We start from the raw sequence: 9,099 nt of genomic DNA, 5'->3' as shown, positions 1-9,099 counted from the left end.
GCATGTACGCTGTTTCCGACTAACGTACTTCCGAGTCAAAATATTGTTTGAAAGTCGGCCTTACTTGCAGCTTGATATCTTTATGTATGTTTTTAATAAATGTTGTGTATAAATAGTATACATGATATACATGAATTTAATTCCTTAACCCTTAGTTGCCTAAATAAAGCTTATAAGTTAAGACACTGACCATATTGTCTATGTATTTCAGGTGATAGTTTACAAAGAAAACCCGTTCAACTCTTTCGAACGTTCTGATCATGTTGGTGGGTCTGTCATAACAACTTCTGCTTTTGATAATGACGGAAAAGAGGTCCAAGACGTGCCTTTTCTGATGGGGTTCACTGTACAATCTGAAATCCTTGGTAATGACAGTGCGATAGAAATGACTCCAAACGGTACCCAGTACATGGCCGCCATTCCTGGCGGGTTCTTTAACAATTCCCCGGCAATGTTGTATGTCAACATTTCCATGATGGGATCCTGCCGTACCTATGGAAAATACGGAACCACATCACCTACTCACAAGGACTTTGATTTCTACGTTTTCACCAATGAAAAGATGTCAGTTACAAAATATCGGCCATATCACTTCATGTTTTCGTTTATATCAGGGATAATACAGCTTCCAATTTATCAGACACCAGTAGTCATCACCGCTGAATGTGCAGGTGGGTTGTATACCTTTGTGATTGTAGTCGAGATGATCTTTCTCAAGGGTTGTCACCAAATCTGATAAGAAATCATAGATCTAGAGATTCACAAGGCTAAACACTTGCCATCCCAGTCAATACCTACCAGCATTGGCATAAAGCTATGTAACATATAAACACGGGATATGACGAACTCGATCAGATCGCAAGTGATTTTTTTTCTTTATCTAGATTTGAATTGACATGTTCTAATAACGATGCGATGATAGTTTTTTTTTCTTTCGTATCCTTTAACTATTCTCTCCCGATATAGTATGCAATTTTAACCACCATGGTAAAGTAATCCCGTTGTCAATTTTCCATGAATCAAAATACCATCATACTCCGGTACATTTTAGAAGTCCTCGTGAACGTTTTTACATACGGCTCTTCATTTGTTGCATTAAAAGTTTTTGATATGATTAATATAACTTGTTGTTTTTGTTTTTGTTTAAAAACAATTGAAAACGAGGAACACTATTTTTAAACATTACCGATGTAAATGGTTCTCAGCAAATATATATAAGATGTTCAATAATTGTTCATTTTATACGAGTTTTTATTAAGAAGTTTTTATTTTTGCGAGCCTAATTACAACATAAATAAAACAATCTACGTTTCAACAAATCTCACGCCTAAATGAATGTATTGCGAAAAATTCGGATTTCACAATTAATTTCCAGCAATTGAAAATCTGTCATATTACATTCGTGACGTGCAAAAATATTATATGGGCGAAATAACTGGATATCAGGCGGATTTTATGATACAAATATATGCTATATACAGAATAATATGATAATTTGTTCTGTTCATGATTCAGATGACACGTACTAAAAAAAAAAGAAAAAGAAAGAAAAAAAGAGGTCCAGCAAAGGAATATCTTCAGAAAATTTTGATGCAAATAATCGTTATTGAGGTTTTTTTTTAATTTTAAGGAAGAGTAGCGTACTGGAGAATAATTGATATGAAATTATCTATTTAATTTAAAGTAACTTAATTATACTATATATATATTGTATTACAAGTTTAAAAACATATCACGGCCAGAATATATTTAAAGTACAATTATGTAATTGTACATTGAAGGTAAATTAATTGTATATCATAACTAGCTTATTTACAAAGTATTATTGCTGTACTATTACAGGGAACAAAAAACATCGAAACGTTCCAAAAATATTTATCAATCAGGTTTCAACTAAAGTCATAGACAGATCTTCCCAAGAGTGGACGTCCTCAAACGGCTTACAGGTTCGAGTGTCAATTCTATCATTGTATTGTAGCCTTAACACAGCATGTTCTAACTCTGTAAAGCTGTTCATTTCTATCATTGTATTGTTATTGTAGCCTTAACACAGCATGTTCTAACTCTGTAAAGCTGTTCATTTCTATCATTGTATTGTTAGCCTTAACAGCATGTTCTAACTCTGTAAAGCTGTTCATTTCTATCATTGTATTGTTATTGTAGCCCTACAGCATGTTCTAACTCTGTAAAGCTGTTCATTTCTATCATTGTATTGTAGCCTTAACAGCATGTTCTGACTCTGTAAAGCTGTTCATTTCTATCATTGTATTGTTATTGTAGCCTTAACACAGCATGTTCTAACTCTGTAAAGCTGTTCATTTCTATCATTGTATTGTAGCCTTAACAGCATGTTCTGACTCTGTAAAGCTGTTCATTTCTATCATTGTATTGTTATTGTAGCCTTAACACAGCATGTTCTAACTCTGTAAAGCTGTTCATTTCTATCATTGTATTGTAGCCTTAACACAGCATGTTCTAACTCTGTAAAGCTGTTCATTTCTATCATTGTATTGTAGCCTTAACAGCATGTTCTAACTCTGTAAAGCTGTTCATTTCTATCATTGTATTGTTATTGTAGCCCTGTAGAGGGTAGTCTTTGTATTGTAGCCTTAACAGCATGTTCTAACTCTGTAAAGCTGTTCATTTCTATCATTGTATTGTAGCCTTAACAGCATGTTCTAACTCTGTAAAGCTGTTCATTTCTATCATTGTATTGTAGCCTTAACACAGCATGTTCTAACTCTGTAAAGCTGTTCATTTCTATCATTGTATTGTAGCCTTAACACAGCATGTTCTAACTCTGTAAAGCTGTTCATTTCTATCATTGTATTGTTTAACGTAGCCATTAACACAGCATGTTCTAACTCTGTAAAGCTGTTCATTTCTATCATTGTATTGTAGCCTTAACAGCATGTTCTAACTCTGTAAAGCTGTTCATTTCTATCATTGTATTGTTATTGTAGCCTTAACAGCATGTTCTAACTCTGTAAAGCTGTTCATTTCTATCATTGTATTGTAGCCTTAACACATGTTTCTAAAGCTGTTTCTGTAAAGCTGTTCATTTCTATCGTTGTATTGTTATAGCCTTAACAGCATGTTCTAACTCTGTAAAGCTGTTCATTTCTATCATTGTATTGTAGCCGTAACACAGCATGTTCTAACTCTGTAAAGCTGTTCATTTCTATCATTGTATTGTAGCCTTAACAGCATGTTCTAACTCTGTAAAGCTGTTCATTTCTATCATTGTATTATAGCCTTAACACAGCATGTTCTAACTCTGTAAAATCTGTTCATTTCTGCGAGAAATTAATTTTGCATACTTCGCGAGCGAAAAAGGTTCATGAAAATAATTTCCGTGAAAAAGATTCAACTTCATGTGCAATTCAGTATAACAGTACTTCTTATACCCGTAGTATATCTTTTAATGCAATCGCTCGTGGACGTTTTAATTTTTTGGGGGACATAGTAACCGATGTTGCTATGCATGGTATATATACAGCAGTCTTGTTTTCAAATATGAACGCGCACATGTATTCAGTATAATATCAGCCCGATAACTCAACTCGTAATACGCATTACTTACTTGACAACGTTCATGGTCAAGATAATTTTTTTCACTAAAAAATTCCCGTGTAATGACTTAGGTTGCAGGTAACAAATCCACTATCGAGGAGTTACAGTTGATCAGTAAGTAAAATAATATGCTTACTAGATATTTTTATTGGTATATAATCGTTTTCCGGGTTAATTATATTTGACTTTAGATTTGTTGGATGTATGAAATTTCCATTAATCGTATATAATTTTGCGTGATCACTTTGTCCATATATAAGGTACATGGGATTTTGTTTTTTGTAGTTGATTGGAGGAAGACTGTCCGAGATATCTCTGAAATCATACTTCTTTGGGACATTCACATCAAGCGTGAAAATAATATCGCCCGATATGATAGATTTCCAGTCTGTGTTTTTTAATTTCTCTGAGAAGCTGACTGACACGCCGTACGTGTTATGTACCGTGATAGCAGTCCTAACCGTCCTTGTCCTCGCCACTCCAGTTCTGTACAGACGGGATAATACCGACACTGCTCTGGTACGTTACCTATATCAAGTTTTCTTATGCATAATATAGCATATCAGTATGAGTCGTAACTATATTACATCGAATGCTGAATTTTGTTTACTAGTATGTAAGGATTAACCTGAACTTATGTTTGTAATGTTGTTTTATCTCCATAATACGGAAAATCTAGCCAAAGCAATCCTTATACTATAATTAACTATAGATAACCTCTTCAAAAAATTATTTTTGAGGGGTTTTCTTCACTCTTAAATCATTAAGATTGCCACTATATCAGCTTATCAAAAGCGAAGCTACAAACGACGATGTTTTTATGCCTTTATGGATTGATAAAGACCATTTTAAACCAATTTGTTACAAGCAAAACTGAAATATATTCGCAGTGGTCATACAGACATCTTAAAGACAACAAAGCAACGCCTGCCTTCCCTTATTACATCTGTGTATCAACAGGAGTAAGGTCGAGTAGGACAATGGAATCAACAGTGTTTATCAAAATTATTGGGACGAGAGGGGAGACTGGGGCACGACAGTTGACAGCAAATAAGAGGAAGGTAATATGATGGACTGGGTACTTTATTACCCTAAAACAAAGAAACAATCGAAACGATCAATATACATTTACTTTCAATATATATCACAATAGCTCTATAAGATTTTTACACACGAATTTATTACTTTTCTTCCAGAACTTCAGCAACGGAACATCGTCCTATTTTTGTTTGATAACTGATGTTTATATCGGAAATATAGAAACCGTCCATATTTGGCTCGATGATAACGATAAAGTAATGTCTTGGTACCTATCAAAGGTTGTTATAATGGACGGAACGACTAGAAATGCGTACGTATACTAGTACAAGATACATTCGCTATGAGTCTATCCTGTTAACGAACATGTACATGTACATTGAAGCTGAATAACTAACTTCTTGTTTTGTTCAAATTATTTGAAATTGCTGTAATGACTTACGTAGTATAGTTTACAAAACGGTTTAACAAGAAAGGTAAAAAAGAAATATTGAATGCAAATTATTTATCTTATTTGCTCGTGTATTTAGAAAATGACATTTGGCAAACATCAACCCAATACCTCTTTCTTATATCTTGTAGCACCAGTCTGAAATGCAACCGATGGCTATCGCTTGAAAAGGGAACAGGTCAAACCTGGTGTACTTTGAGAGTCGGGCGGAAAATCGACAACGCGGGGAGTGTTTCTGAAGTCAGCGTCCGAAACATCTTTGACGACAATCTGTGGTTGTCATTGTTATATCGACCAAGTTTCAACCGGTTCACCAGAGTCCAGAGACTTTGGAGCATAGTGTCACTTCTATTCCTCTCAATGGTCGCCTCAGCCATGTTTTATGATACACCAGATGATACATCCCCCTTTTTAAAGACGGCTTACTTCGAGCTTGGGTATAAAGAGGTTTATACAGGATTAATGTCCAGTCTTATAACAGTGGTACCGTCATTCATTATGACTTACATTTTCAGTAAAAGAAAACTGTATGGCGAGAAACCCCAAAAAGTTATGCGCGATGGTGATACCATTCGCCCCGCTGGAATTCTGCCATGGTGGTCAATATTCCTAGCATATCTAGTACTACTGGTCTGTATTACGTCCGGCTCTTTTTTCACACTTCTGTATTCACTCGAATGGGGACCGACACTCACAATTAAATGGATGTCAGCTTTTTTTCTCGGCACAGCAGAAAGCGTTATTGTGATAGAACCAGCAAAAGTAAGTTCACATTAAGGGGGGTAACAAAGCTTGCTGTTGATATTACTAACATTCACATTAAGGGGGGGGGGGTGGGTTAACAAGCTTGCTGTTGATATTACTAACATTCACATTAAGGGGGGGGGGTTAACAAGCTTGCTGTTGATATTACTAACATTCACATTAAGGGGGGGGGGTGGTTAACAAGCTTGCTGTTGATATTACTAACATTCACATTAAGGGGGGGGGGGGGTGGGGGGTAACAAGCTTGCTGTTGATATTACTAACATTCACATTAAGTGGAGGTAACAAACTTGTTGATATTACTAACATTGCAAATATTTGTCGCATTGTAGTATCAAAATGTTTGGAGAAAAGAACAACAACAAATCAATAACAAATAAAAAGACAAAAACTCAAATAAAAACACTCACATGGTCTACGTAAGCTTAGCGTTTGCGTTTGGATTTTACTGCAATTTACAGTAAAACAAACAATGTTTGATCGGCTGTCACGATTATCCATATACAATGCCACTTTTGAAGAAAAAACAACAGAAAAGGAGCATTCATGAATAAGTGTAGAGGGATTTTATCATTAACAGTGGTTTATATTATACATATTTTATTTATATTTACAAATATTATTTTAGGCTATCGTCCTCGCCGCCTTTCTCGTCTGTCTCTGTACAGAATCGACTAGGAAATATGACTTTTACCTTCCTCCTACCTCATTATACACGATGAAACTAAAAATCAACAACCAAGGTTTGTGATGGGTTTTTTCTCTCTCGATATGTAGTATTAACTCCAGACATTGCTATCTCTACATTTTTTTCTCGATAAGTTCGTAGTATCAACTCCAGACATTGCTTTCTCTATATTTTTTTTCTCGATATGTTCGTAGTATCAACTCCAGACATTGCTTTCTCTACATTTTTTCTCGATATGTTCGTAGTATCAACTCCACACATTGCTTTCTCTACATTTAAAAAAAAATATGTTCAATGAAAGAGCATAACAGAACGTTTTGGGTTATTTTTATTCTATGAAAAATGGTAAAGATATAATGAAAATTGAATAAAAAAACAATACAGGTTTAATATTACATCAATTTAATATACATGGTTTTAAGTGTTAATAATTCATTTTAAAATTTACTAAAATATCAAAAACAGAAAATGGATGTTTACAGCTAACAAGGAAATGAAAGAGGAAAAAAATGAGTCAATTTAAAGATGCACCATCCCTGACAAACAATATTTTTTCAATATCAAAAGCAGTATCAGACTTTTTCTTCAGTTACAAAAGTTACTTTCTTTACAGTATTACCACCATTGAAAAATTTGACCTTCTAATTTTACTTCGAGATGAAAATATCAAAAATAATGAATCCCGAAAAAAAATCCCTGGCACTATGTCCTATATGGAATGATGTACTGGTTGCGCATGCACCGAAAGCAAAATAAATTATTTCATTTTATTTTTTGTGTTAATTTGACACACATATATATATATATACACGATCAAACAATAATTAATGTTCAAATGATAAGTATCGTTTATGCTCTGTCGGCGGTGGAACATCTTTAAGACATATAGATAAAAATCTGAAAAAATAGTAATCGAACAAACAAAAAAATCTCCGTGACTGAATATAGGTATAAACCATATAGATAATCGAGGGCAACTATTGCTGCCATTTGCTTTAAATAATTAAAACCCTATGAATACGAATTATTTTCTCAGAAAAGCTAATCAGACGAAATGTTAATTGTCCTTGTGAGAGACCTTTAACAACTGACCAGCTCCATCGCCGCCATTCCTTGCGCATGAACCGGAAGTTGAACAAATTACTGAGAAACTTTGTTGCTGGTCTGACATACGTTGGCATTCTGTTCCTGATAGGTTCACAGCAGAAAGTTTCAGATGTTTATAGACAAAATGCCCAGATGAAAGAAATTCTAAAACCAGACAGAGAGGTAATCAGTTTTACAATTCTCTGCCGATATAATTTGACGTGCAATTTCACTGAAATACGTTATATTACTCATACAGACATCGTGCAATGTAGATAGTCTGTCGTTACAACTGTTTCAACATTACCTTAAATATGTTGAATAAATGAAAACAGATTTTTATTAGTCGTTTGTTTATTGATGCTTTTAAATGTTGAATGTTTTAAATGATTTAATACAGATGCAATCTATGACAGCAGTATGGGTGTATATCAGTAATACAATCCTGCGGCGTCTCTATCCAACTGAGTTTTACAATGGCGACATGAAACCAGAGGATGAGTTCAGATTTGTCGAGGATAATTTAAAGATGGGGCCTATTCGTTTACGACAACTTCGAGTTTCAGGTAAGGAAAACTTGACGAAAATCAAAAAGGAAATAAGCCAGACGGTTAACAGAAGTTTCTTGATAATTCGAAAACATACAAGTATCCAGCAACCCAGTTTATCCCTAATATTATAAAAAGTAACCCAAATATGTCACAAAAAACAAACTTAAGTTGTTAAAAAATAATCATTCGATATAAAATGTATCAAGAAATATATTTATCGATTTTACCAATAAAACGTCATGCATTTTAGCATTTTTACACATCTTGATATTACTTTTATTTAATCTTTATCAGAGTACGATTCATTTTGCAACAACAAGATTATATGATGTCATTACGGACTTTATTTCAGGAACTTGTACATCTCCGGCGTTGTTAAGGATCCATGGTATAACTTGTGTCCCTGACTACGATACAACTACAGAGGACAAACAAGATTACGATGAAGGTATCGCATTAGTACTTCTGTAATGTGTCTAAAACGTCACTCATTAAATCGTTAGCAATGTTTCAATTCTGCTGTTATGTGATATGAAAGCCCTCTGAATTACATGAAATTGGTTAGATGTGTGTAAGACGCCACTCTTTATTATTTTTTGTAACGCATAAAGTTAGAAAATACTTAATACTCACCGTACATTCCTTTTTTTGATTCGTGAAAGTTGTACTGAATCTATACAGCACCACGGAATGGAACGCGTTTGGATTTTTCCAATATGGCGACACGCTTCATATTTAAAAAAAACTGATTATTTTCTGTCTTAAGAAAATAACGGATACAAAAGCAATACCTAAAAGGTTTCAAAATGCATTGAAAAACCATAATAATTCAAATTACAACTAATATAAATCTATTTCTTGTTGTTTTCCACAAAAAAAAAACAAACGAAATTTCGATGACAAGTAAAAAATATCGTGTCCGCCATCTTGGATCCATGTGGTACGCC

Source organism: Argopecten irradians, chromosome 3, assembly GCF_041381155.1.
Source record: "Argopecten irradians isolate NY chromosome 3, Ai_NY, whole genome shotgun sequence".
Classification (NCBI taxonomy): Eukaryota; Metazoa; Mollusca; class Bivalvia; order Pectinida; family Pectinidae; genus Argopecten; species Argopecten irradians.
This window is presented reverse-complemented; position numbering follows the sequence as displayed.